General features: G+C 39.9%; 1 protein-coding gene across 5 annotated transcripts in view; it reads right to left on the bottom strand.

Annotated features, from left to right (window-relative positions):
- KLHL32 (kelch like family member 32) overlaps positions 1-12,641 on the bottom strand; it is a 151,008-nt gene that overhangs the window by 50,131 nt on the left and 88,236 nt on the right. The gene's annotated exons all lie outside the window — the stretch shown is intronic.

Consider the following 12,641-nt stretch of genomic DNA (forward strand, 5'->3'; position numbering starts at 1 on the left):
TCTTGGTCCAATAGTGTGAACAGTTTAATTGAACTGGAGAATGGTAAGTTTTGCCCACAGAGCTTGCAGAAGACTCTGTAAAAGCAGTGGGCTAACAAATTATGAGAATGACAGAATAAAAGTACTGTCTGGCTTTCCTGGCAAAGTGATCACATTTAAAAAAAACAACCTGGGAACTAGTAACACAGCCGATACAGAAAATATACCAGGCTCTATTTGGAACAACACTTACAGCCCATCAGAAGGCACTAAGAATCGGTCATAAATAGCAACATCAGCTCTTGGAATGGTGCAAAAAAAAAAAAAGCTCGTCATCAAATGCACACCAAGTACTGTCCAATAAAAGAAACAAACCCTCTTGCTGCTTTAACATTGCATTTTTAAGGCTACTGCTCAAATATTGGTCCCAGTTCTGACGTCCACACTTTAAGGATATGAAAACACTATAGGCTGGAAAACCAACTTTGCAAGATTTAAGGTGCTTAACTTTGTTTTTGTTTGTTTGGGGGTTGTTTGGGTTTTTTTTAATAAAATAAATACTCCTGGACGATTCAGTCTTGAGCAAAGATATTTATAAAATGGGCAGAATATATGAAAGCAAAGTTCTGACCAAATCCTCAGAAAACAGTTTCTGGCTCATGAATGTAGGATCAAAGTTATCCCGGCCCCCGGACTGGGAAGTACAGGACTGTTTGCATTGCCTTCATGTGATTACAAACATTTTGCAACCCTGCATTAAAAAGAATTACTGCAATAAAACAATTTTTTAATCAATTGTATGTACAAGTAAAGAAGGAAATATTTGCACAATTTGTTCTCTGAGGGTTCACGTTTCTCTGAAGAGCAAGAGACTTGTTGCAGCTGCAGGAAGATGTGAAGGTACTCAGCAGTTAAAAGAACCTGCTTAGACGTATGTGAATGATAAAAAGGCAACACTTCCATTTTATTTGGAAAACTGTTATTTGCGCAGGTATTTCTATGCTCCTGCAATATCTGACCTCAAGTCGAAACTCACTAAGAAATTTTTTGCTCACAACACTAAACCAAGGCAAATTCTCATTTTACAGAGAAAAATGGAGGAGCAGAAGAATAGTTTAAAAGATTTCCCATTATGCTGAAGATACAGAAAACAGAACCTCAGATGCCTGGAACCCACTCCAGTGCTCTAGTAGTTAGAGAATTCTTTTCTTACCCACTCTCAACTTTAACACAATTTAAAGTTATTTATACAGCTCCATATATCAGCAAAATGTCTGTAACATGTTTTGTATAAGCATTATGTCTCAGTAAAATAAAACCCTCTACAACACTCTGTCCCTGAATTTATGCAGTGAGAAGATCATCTCTCTTTCCCAGGACTAGGAGCTATGCTGATTAGCAGGTTTACTACATAATAATCAGAACTGATTTCAGGAGGTAAACAGCATAAAAAGGGATAGTATTAATTCACATACAGGGAAAAAAAAAGTTTAAAAAATGAAAAAAATTCAGGAAGCACCACTGAATTAAAAAAGAAGAGAGTTCAGTATGTGTGAGGATCAAGGGGAATTTGCTTGTATTTTAAGCATTATTGACTAGGGATTCACTTAATCATTCTCTTGGTCGGAAACTGTTTTAAATCTGACTCTCAAAACCATAAAACCTAGAAAGGGCAAAGCCCAAATGTGAAAAATAGGCCTTGAGTCAATGTCCAGTTTGACATTTCCTACATCTTACCTTCAGCAGTGCCAAATAAGTCACAAGTCCTCCCAAAACTAACACATGTGGATGTTCGCATTGCTGAAGGTGCTAAACATCAGGAAGGCATAAGCCTTCAGAGATCATGCCGACTTTTGTTCATTTAGTTTCTAGCAGTTCTTACCAAAAATAAAAAATAAGTGCCCCCCACCCTGAATCTCAAACAGCTAATGGTCAGATTTCCTTCCATGCTTTACCACCAAGGCTTTTTTTCCCCACAGAAATATAGAAAAATATTTCATCAATGCATCATATATTTAAGACATGTAACCAAGTGATTAAATTCTCACTGGCTTCAAGATTTCACCTTGAGGACACCAACTTTAAAAGCAGAATACATCATTGTAGGCCCAATTTCTAAGTGTTCACAACTACAGGCGCTTGCCAGTATCTCAAAATCCTGAAGTATATGAAGTGCCCCTCTCCTGCATTCCTCTTAAAACACAATCAGAATGAAGTAAAGCCAGACACCCTTTAACAGAAAATTGGAAGGGCATTTAGAGGGACATTTAGAGGAGGGACATAGCTCAGTTACTTCAAAAAGAATGTATTTCTGCAGCTAAACTAAAAAGAACAGTCACTGGTTTTAAAAATGGACTACTGATAGTCAGTGATTATTCCATGCAATGTTATAAAAATTAGTCCTTTTCAAACACAAATTTCTGTAAGAAATATTGCTAAAACATCCACATTTCAAAATATTTCAACCACACTTAAAAGCAAAATGCTAATAATAGCTTACCAACGGTTACATATACCTAATGTTGTTTGGTTTCCCCCACCCCAAAATATTCACCACACACACTGATCATTTTTGTTACTTGTTTTATTCCTTTTCAGTAAGTCCCATTCATCAGTTCAACTTTTGGTCCAGGGCTGAATGATGCTATATGAGTCTAGAACTTGATTAGGACTTTTTACCAATGGTGTATAATGCACATGCAAGTTAAGACTCACAACAGTATCTAGGCAGTCAAATACTTTCAACTATTTAGTTACAGTAAACAGTCAATATCAGTCTCTGGGGGTCCTTGACATCACCATTGTATACATATACTCTCTGCATACTTCAGTTCCCAATGAAGATGGGAACACTGCAAATATGAATAAAAATATTGTGAGGCAGGCAAAGCCAAAACACAGGCACATATAAACACTGATTTTGGGCCTGGCATATGACATTGGGCCTGTCCTCCTAGCATGCTCCATGTCCACAGCGTGCCATTTCAAGTCAGTGGGAATTCCAATCCAAATGTCTTTTGGGGACTGAACATACCTGAGGTTACTACAATACTTTCCCCATGATAAACAGGTGTGTTTAGATGCTATGGAAATTCAAGGCCTTTTGCATATATAATTAGAACAGATGTGGTTTATGGTAAACAAAGAGAAAACACTGAAATGGAATTTAGAAAGAAAACCTCCTCTGAGTGGCACTTGCGACTTTCACAACAAAGGTCAAAGTGTTTACGAGGCAAGTTCCAGCCAATATATTACTACCCCTCTAATCCAGAGGGCACAACAGCTCCTATAAACATTACTCTAGAGACAATTCCATGCGTTACCAGCTCAGTTCCTGCTGAACCACAAATAAAAGTCCTGGTTTAAGTCATTCAAGACCCAATGCCACCTATGCAGCTAGACACACTCTGTGGTAGAAGTCACAAATTTTGTAAGACCCTGTTGAAACAGATGGGACTTTTAGCAGCAACTTCCTCCGAATTAATAAACAGATGTTTAGATTAGATTACACAGGAAAATAAGAGAATGAAGTTACAAATATTTTTCAGTTTGGAATAACACACTTGCAGGACATTATTGATGGTTAATAAAGTTGTTGATACCACTAATCTTTAAGTTTGTATCTTTAACTCCTGGAATTAGTGAAATGAATGAGGACAATTTATAACTTTCAAAGCCCTGATTACATATTGGCTGAGATTCAGTAAGACAGCATGCATACATTTATTTTCATTCTGGGTTTAAGGCCTACTCAATACCCTGGACAGAAATTGAGTTTTTGTTTTAAATAGAATTACTCTACATTACAATTCTGAAGCAAGACACTGGTTCCCTGGCAAATTCTACTCTGATGTAGTTGTGCGAACAAAACACTATAAACGACAGAATGTACTAAAATGCTGTTACATTTACTGCAGCTAAGAGATCTACTGGAAAACATCAACAGCCTTACATGGAACTTGTTTCCTTATTTGTGCTCCCCTACAAACTGAATTGGTTCAGCAAAAAAATGTTTCTCTATTAAGTACTGAAATAATAGTTAACAGTAGTTAGAACTAGATGGGAATCTGGGGTACTTCCATTTCTGAAACTACTTATGTATACGTTGGGCTTAGGTCATTGCCATTAGAAATCTTTCTTCTTAACAAGCACAACACACTAGTTGAGTGTGTTGTGAGCAGTTCACATAGATGGATCAAACAGTAATGATTAAGCCATCAGAAAAAGATAACATATAATGGGGGGTGGCCAGGGAATCAACTACATAATTTTGTATCAACTTCAGACTTTTTGCCTTTTCTTTAGATGATCTCTCATTGAAGTCTAAAATGCAAATGCTGCCAAACTGGAGGACATATCAACTTGGATCGTTATGACTTCAGTCCATCTCCATCATTAAGTAAACAAGGTTTTGAAAGGATAGCCCTATTAAAGTGACTGTAAAATGAAAATAAAATTTACAAGGCCTTTCTAATATTTTTAATGACAAAGCAGACCAAGGCATTCACTATTTTCCTCAGTTTAATACTTCAAGTGCCAATATGCCTCTCAAATTCCATCAGATAATACATTTTCTCAAGAAAGATTCTGCTCCTCCTTAGCATTGCAAACTTGAAATTGACCCCGGTGAAAATAATACTAGTCTGTTTAAAAATACAAAATATAGAGGAGGTAAAAAATATTTACTTCATAATTAAGAAGGAAAAAAAAAATCAGTTCTCTTTTGGCTACGCCAGTACAGAGGAAAGAAAAGATGGACAATTAACACTCTGCCACAGTGATAACGCTGAGATAAAAATCAGATTGTAACTCACTTCAGAGCCAATGTTCTCTTCGGGTTCATAGGTTACAAATGATTTATAGTCACCATTTCGTACTTAGCATTCTGGCTTTTCCCATATTGGTAAATACTTTATAACCAAAGCATTTTCATGTCTCAGAAATACCTTTGCTAAAATGGCTTAACACAACTCAAATTGCTTTAGATCAAAGCAAATTTAAATAAAACGTCCCCCTGCTTCTTTACAGGAGGTAAAAAAAAAAAAAAAAAAAAAAAGAAAGAAGCTCTGTATATCTGGTGCCTGTATTCCTGTTCTTTCACATTAGAGCTGTAAGTCTCCTCTTTCAGGTCACGTCTTCCACATAAAAGTGCTAAACTAATGCCGCTTAATGACAAATTAATGTCCATGAATAAAAAATACACCTCTAATAGCATAGAGTAATTTGCCATTACAATATCATCATTGGACATGCCCCTGGTTTAATACGATGTATTTAATTCATAACTTAATGAGTGATATATAAAAAGAGAGAGATGAACCCTGCAATTACATTTATGTGAGTCTGTCACCTTATTTGTAAAACCTTAGAGTCATTTACATTCAAATTAGAACAAATGAGTGATTTCACAAAGTGCAGTGATAAATGACCATTGCTGCACAAGACAGAACTGTATTTCCTGTGAAAACATTAACAGTTTCCTATTATTTGTTAAAAATTACAATGCATATTGCCCAGTGTTGTGTGAATAATGACTTTTTTACTGATTAGGTCAGAAGACTAATACGGAGTAAAAATAAATAATTTTTCTTTCATTTTTTCTGATTTCAGCTTGAATTTATCTGCTCAAACTGTTATGGACTCACACTGCCACCTGCTGCCCACGCCTGGGCACGAAGGGCCCGACTGCCTTATGTCAACTATGGTTCAGCCATTCGGCCTTTTGGGTTTCATCTCTTGCAATCGAACAAGTTTTCCTGCCAGACTGCTAAGTGGGCATGTCACCAAGGACAACCAGCAGGTAAGGGTAGCTGCACTACCCAATTACATATAATGCCATTTTGGGGGTGCATGCGTCTAAGCTGCCTCAAGTGGTAAGGAGAATTAAAAGCACTGGAGGGCAGGAGGAACGGGCAGGAGGACTAATAAAACATTAGTATTGATCAGACGGTAATAAAAACGAAGACGACTTTTGGCACACTGAGCATGCTGGGATTCATCAGCCTCTGTTTACAGCTTTATAAAAACACTAGAAAGATTCCAGAAGCAGTCTTTCAGGGACAGAAAGGTCAGGTAAGGAGGCCACACTGACCAGAAGGACAACATGAGAAGGGCAGGGAGGGAAACAGGGAGGTAATACAGATTCTTTGTTCCTATTTAAAACACACATCAAAGCTGCTCTCCCTTCCTGACAGAAATTGCAAAGAGAAGGAAGATGTAGCAGTATCTGCCTCTTCCCAACTTACGACCTCTCCTGCAACTCTGATGCAGAAGACTGGCAAGCAAGAAGACTACCCCTAGCTAGACAGCTGGGGAGCTTTAATCTTGCCAGCAATAGTAAACCTAGACACTCCAGCCTAATTTTTCACATGTCCATCAGCAGTTCCAACTCAGCTTTGCCAACTATTAGTTCATTAGGAAAAGCAGAACACCACACAAAGCCAGCAGGCTCCTGCCTACAGTTGCACCACTTTCTCTAACAGTTAACACCCCATGAGCAGAATATCCACTACCATTGCACACCTAAATAGCAGGAAGTGTATTACAGTAAGAATGGGATTCAAAGTGACTGGGTATGCCATTTTTACTTTTCTTACTAAAACAAACTGAAAGATGGAGAAAAACCACCATCATTGTTTTTTCCCTGAGTCCCACTCTGACTTGGAATCCTCCGTAGTGAATTCACATTTCATACATATAAATCTGTATCTCTGTAATTCGCCCACGTGTTAAAGAGAGAGAGGAGATAAATTCCACAAGTTGGTTTTGAGCTTCGTACAAGAACCTTCCTAATGACTGTCAATAGCTCAATGACTCAACAACTGACAAAATATGCTCCTTCAAAAAACAGCAGACTAGCACAGCAACTGCATGTTGCATAACACTAAAAACCAGCAAAATTCAAGATGATATTATTTTTGTCTGCTTTAATTTCTTGGTGTTGGACGGTCATTCTTTCCACCATGGGATAAAGTTGGTGGACTCAAGTTTGATGGTGGTGGCTTTATAAAAAAAGCACTCTAATTCTCGGGGGTGAGGGTAGGGGGTGGAGAGTAAGCGTATGTGTACTTAGATTAAAAACTCAGTATTAGTTAAAAAAAGGCAAGCCTTGGTTGCTAGATGACATTTAGATTTTTTTTTTCAGCAGTTTAATTTGCTCTATATGAAAAACCCAGGAGCTAAAAAATCCCAACTGAGCTTGGGTTTCTAGCAATACAAAAGGTGATGCTCTCAATCTCTGGTGTAAGAATTAATTCATCTCTGAAAGAGTGTATCTTAGTGAAAGTTGGGATTGTGTTGTTGGCACAGTTCCAAACGGGCAAGCTGGGTTTACGAAAAATAAATAGCTTTGAAGCTGTGGCCCCACCATGTATGTAAACCATGCACACTCCTTTTCATTCCACAGGCAGATTCATTTGTAGCTTCTTCCTTTTAAAAACAGTAGCATATTTCAATCTATAAACACATTCAAATAGTTTAAAATTAGTAGAAGAGAAGACCCAAATCATTAGGTGCTCATACACCATGAAAAAACTTTTGTTTTGTAAGCCTACATTGACCATTAGGTTAGAAGGTTAAAAATCAAATGCCCCCGCCCAAGGCTATTTGCCTGCTTTAATTGTTTATAAAACTAATCTAATTTTTGCATTCCAGGTCTGATCCGGCTCGCTGTCTGCTTCTGTAATGAAGAATCCAGTGCATATACTACAGAGAAGGCTCAAAAAAAAAATAATCCCAATTTACTGCTGCTGTGCAGTGCTGTGTTCTTTCAAGCTCATTTTAATCACTTACCTAAAATGTTCTTCTCAGCTTAAACTAGTCCCCTTTAAAGATGCTATGATTGACGTCAGTAGCAAGTAGGCAGATACACCTGTTGCAGAGTTCTATCAACTGTAATGAAGTTTCTAAAAGGTAACCTAGCAGGGAACTTCATGCAGTTAAAACTAATCATAGAATCATTAAGGTTGGAAGAGACCTCTAGGATCATCAAGTCCAACTGTTGACCCAACACCACCATGCCTCCTAAACCATGCCCTGAAGTGCCACGTCTACATGTCTTTTAAATACCTCCAGGGATAGCAACTCTACCACCTCCCTGAGCAGCCTGTTCCAGTGCCTGACCACTCTTTCAGCAAACATTTTTCCTAATATCCAATCTAAACCTCCCCTGATGCAGCTTGACACCATTTCCTCTCATCCTATCGCTAGTAACCTTGGAGAAAAGACCAACACACACCTCACTACAGCCTCCTTTCAGGTAGTTGTAGAGAGCGATAAGGTCTCCCCTCAGCCTCCTCTTCCCTAGACTAAACAACACCAGTTGCCTCAGATGTTCCTCAGAAGACTTGCTCTCTAGACCCTTCACCAGTTTCATTGCCCTTCTCTGGACACACTCCAGCAACAAAATGTCCTTCTTGTAGTGAGGGGCCCAAAACTAAACACAGTACTCGAGGTGCGGCCTCACCAGTGCCGAGTACAGGGGCACCATCACTGCCCTGCTCCTGCTGGCCACACTATTCCTGATACAAGCCAGGATGCCATTGGCCTTCTTGCCCACCTGGGCACATGCTGGCTCATGTTCAGCCAGCTGTCAACCAGCACCCCCAGGTCCTTTTCCTCCAGGCAGCTCTCCAGCTACTCTTGCCCAAGCCTGTAGCGCTGCATGGAGTTGTTGCAATCCAAGTGCAGGACCCGGCACTTGGCCTTGTTAAACCTCATACAGTTGGCCTCGGCCCATCGATCCAGCCTGTCCAGATCCCTCTGCAAAGCCTTCCTACCCTCGAGCAGATCAACACTCCCACCCAACTTGGTGTCACCTGCAAACTTACTGAGGGTGCACTTGATCCCCTCATCCGGATCATTGATAAAGATATTAAACAAGACTGGCCCCAGCACTGAGCCCTGGGGAATGCCGCTCGTAATTGGCCACCAGCTGGATTTAGCTCCGTTCACCACAACTCTCTGGGCTCGGCCGTCCAGCCGGCTTTTTACCCATTGAAGAGGACACCTGTCCAAGCCATGAGCCACCAGCTTCTCTAGGAGGATACTGTGGGAGGCAGTATCAACAGCTTTGCTAAAGTCCAGGTAGATAACATCCACAGCCTTTCCCTCATCCACTAAGCAGGCCACCCTGTCATAGAAGGAGATCAGGTTGGTCAGGCAGGACCTGCCTTTCCTGAAACCATGCTGGCTGGGCCTGATCCCTTGGTTGTTCTGCACGTGCCTGGTGAGGTCACTCAAGATGAACCGCTCCATAACCTTTCCCAGTACCGAGGTCAGGCTGACAGGCCTGTAGTTCCTTGGATCCTCCTTCCGGCCCTTCTTGTGATGGGGATCACATCAGCAAGCCTCCAGTCATCTGGGACCTCCCCTGTTAACCAGGACTGCTGGTAAATGATGGAGAGTGGCTTGGTGAGCTCCTCCACCAGGTCCCTCAGTACTCTCAGGTGGATCCTATCCAGCCCCATAGAGTTGTGAGTGTCCAGGTGGAGCAGCATGTCATAAACTGCTTTCTCCTGGATTATGGAGGGTTTATTCTGCGATCCGTCCCTGCCTTACAGCTCCAGGGGCTGAATACCCTGGGGAAAACTGGTCTTACTGTTAAAGACCAAGGCAAAGAAAGCATTTAGTACCTCAGCCTTTTCCTCATCTCAATTGCAATGTTCCCCTACTCATCCAAAAGAGGACAGAGATTCTCTTTTTGTTGTTGATATATATGCAAAAACATTTTTTGTTATCCCAGAAAACATTTTTTGTTATCCCAAATGGGGTAACTGGCATCAAAGTTTTAACTTTTCTTGACACATAAACATTTATGGTCCCAAGAACAATTTCTAACAGTCAGGGGAACTTTAATGGCAACTTAAGGATCACTGCTCATGTCTACTATACTTTTTGCTCCTAGCTACTGATAGAATAGGAAATTATTTCCAGCATTGAATACAAGACAGTCAGCTAAGACCACTTCTAATAAGGTTGTATTCAAAACATGCAACTGTCCAACCAATAAACGTAACATAAATGATATCCCATATCCCAGACTCTGTCCAGTGTGTAAATTTAATTTGTTCTTCACAGAATGTGCCTGATCTAGCAGCAGAAAGTTAAAGGGATAAATGTTAACAATCATGCCGCGCCCTCCCTCTCAGAAACAAGTAGGTTGCTTTGGACAGCTCTGTAACTTCTAAACCCCTCACTCCACTTATCACCCTATTACCTTGAGTGTAACTTAGCAGGTATATAGAACTCCACTGAAAGCAAAAATACTGGACTTTAGAAAATCAGGAAAATCACTTAGCTTTAAGATGTGGACAATTTTATGTCCCAGGTCACTGAATGCCAGTGGAAATCAACCTCTGGTTTAAAAACTGATGTCTAAAGCTATACCCACACAATATTGAGGTGATGTTGATCAGTAGAGGGAAATTCCATTAAAATCTCATATTCTCAATAGCATTCCCTTCTTAAGACTCTTTGATTGTTGAAATAATTTGCTCTCTCTGGTACTGAATACACAAACAGCTGAGGAAAAAGACAAAAGTTCTTACATCTACAGTTATATAACTCAGACATATTTACAAAATAAACATTTCTATGTTCTGAATAAATCTTTTAACTCATTTATTCTCTTGCATAATAATAAAGTCGTCATGTACCCTTCAGAAAAACATTTGCCAGCTTTAAAGTGCAAAATAGGTCATCACAAACACACTACCTAATACCATGTCCTCTACAGCTCTAAGAAGTCCTTTCTCAGATCTCCACCACATTCAAAGCCTTCAGCTAGCTTTCTCTTGTCTTCTCCAATGTCATAATAGGATAGTTATGGTCCACTGGAACTCTAAAGGCTAAAACTTCTAAAAGAGAAACAACGTTCAGATAACCCGCTTCCATAATATTTCAAAGTCTACCTGTTGGTTACAGCTCTCAGCATTTCTCAGCCTCCTTTGAAAAACCTCAGCCAAAACCAGCAATCAATCTGAGCTGGAAGAGGAACTCAGGAAGTAAGAGTCTTCAAGATTACATGTGCACTCTGCAAACAAATGCTGTGTGTGTGACCATGGACCTTTGCGCAGTTCAAGATACACAAAGCTCAAGTCTTCAGCTTAGCTTTCCCACACCTATGTAGCAGCAATACAGCTAACAGCAATCATGTTGCCTTACCATTTGTTTAGGCTGAGCTAGATGTGTGAGATTTCAAGCCTTGTTTCAACGTTTAAAGCACCTGAGAATTATGCAGACCTTATGATTGGAGAGATTCACAAATATTCATGTATCTTCAATAAAATACATCAGCATGCTTCAAATAAGTCCCCCTCTACAAATTAAGCTAAAAACAAAACCCCCAAACAGAAAAGGCTGGGGAGTAATCACAATTCAAGATACAACAGCGTACTCAAGAGTACAACAGAGCTCCTTCATATCAGTTGAGTAACTGCATATTGACCGTCACCTCCACAGAATTTTTACTAGTCTGTTAATTACAGAGTAATTTGGCAGCAATGCTTGCTCACTCTGGGGTGTTTCAGGGGGGTGGGGTGGTTTTGAGGTTGGTTTTTTGTTTTGTTTTCGTTTTTTGATTTTTGTTTTGGTTTTTGTTGTTTGGGCTTTTTTGGTTTTTTTTTTAAATACTTGACTGTGGCTTGCACATCAAGGACAAGATCCAAAGCACTGCTAATTCTACAGTTGTCTTTCTACTGCAGTGACCTCAGGAGCAAAACTGAATGGTGCCAAGGGAAAAACTACATATACCAGAGGCAACTCAATACAGGTCATGGAAGAATTTAGTACAAGGACTTACAATGGGAATGTACCTGTTCCTTTCCTACAGTCCTCTCATGTCGCTGCCTCGCTGGCTCCACAATACTCAGCTTCTTCCCTACTCTCTAAAATTTCCCCTAGCTTCTTTGCAGCAATGGTCTCTTTGGCTGAATTTCTGATGAAGAGCGCGTAAGCGGCAGAGACATGCTCACACTGACTGATTTTTAAGGGGGCATTAAACACACTGTATGCCTATCAATGTTAGGCTTGTACATTCTTTATCATTAGAGTAACCCCTTCCCATGCCTGCCTGACAACCGGTAGTTCAAATGGTTTTGTGGCTTATTTGGCATCTCACATTTCTTATTTCTCAAACCAACCATCTTTCCCAAAACATTCCATGTCTATTTTCTCAGAAAAATTAAATCCCTCCTTACATTCCTGAAAACAAACCTGATACAAACTGCAGTACTCTATGAGCTCCTTTAACTTTCTGATCAATTTATAATGCACAAATTAATATCACCTTGTCTGAACACACATTTTGAGGGCTTCCCTAGGGCTAACGCTCGAAGAACAGACTCTTTCTCTGTAAGACACAGAGCCTTCAAGTACATCCTGAGGCTCTTAACATGAGATCCTGCATGCCTATGGTACTCAGCAGCTCAGTGTGCTGCCAAGCACACTCAGACTGTTCAAAGGCAGCTATGCTGTTGGAAGGCAAATACATACGGAGAGGATTGTGCTGACATGCATTTCCATGCCAAACCGTTGCACAGATACAGCCAATGCGCCCTATTTCAGAAACAATACTGAAAAGCTACAAAGGAAAGGAAACCGTTCTGTAGAATTGCTATTGTAATTTTTTTTAATAAGGCTTTCCATAGATACACAAAGCTATT

The sequence above is a fragment of the Phalacrocorax carbo genome, chromosome 3 (genome assembly GCF_963921805.1).
Source record: "Phalacrocorax carbo chromosome 3, bPhaCar2.1, whole genome shotgun sequence".
Lineage (NCBI taxonomy): Eukaryota > Metazoa > Chordata > Aves > Suliformes > Phalacrocoracidae > Phalacrocorax > Phalacrocorax carbo.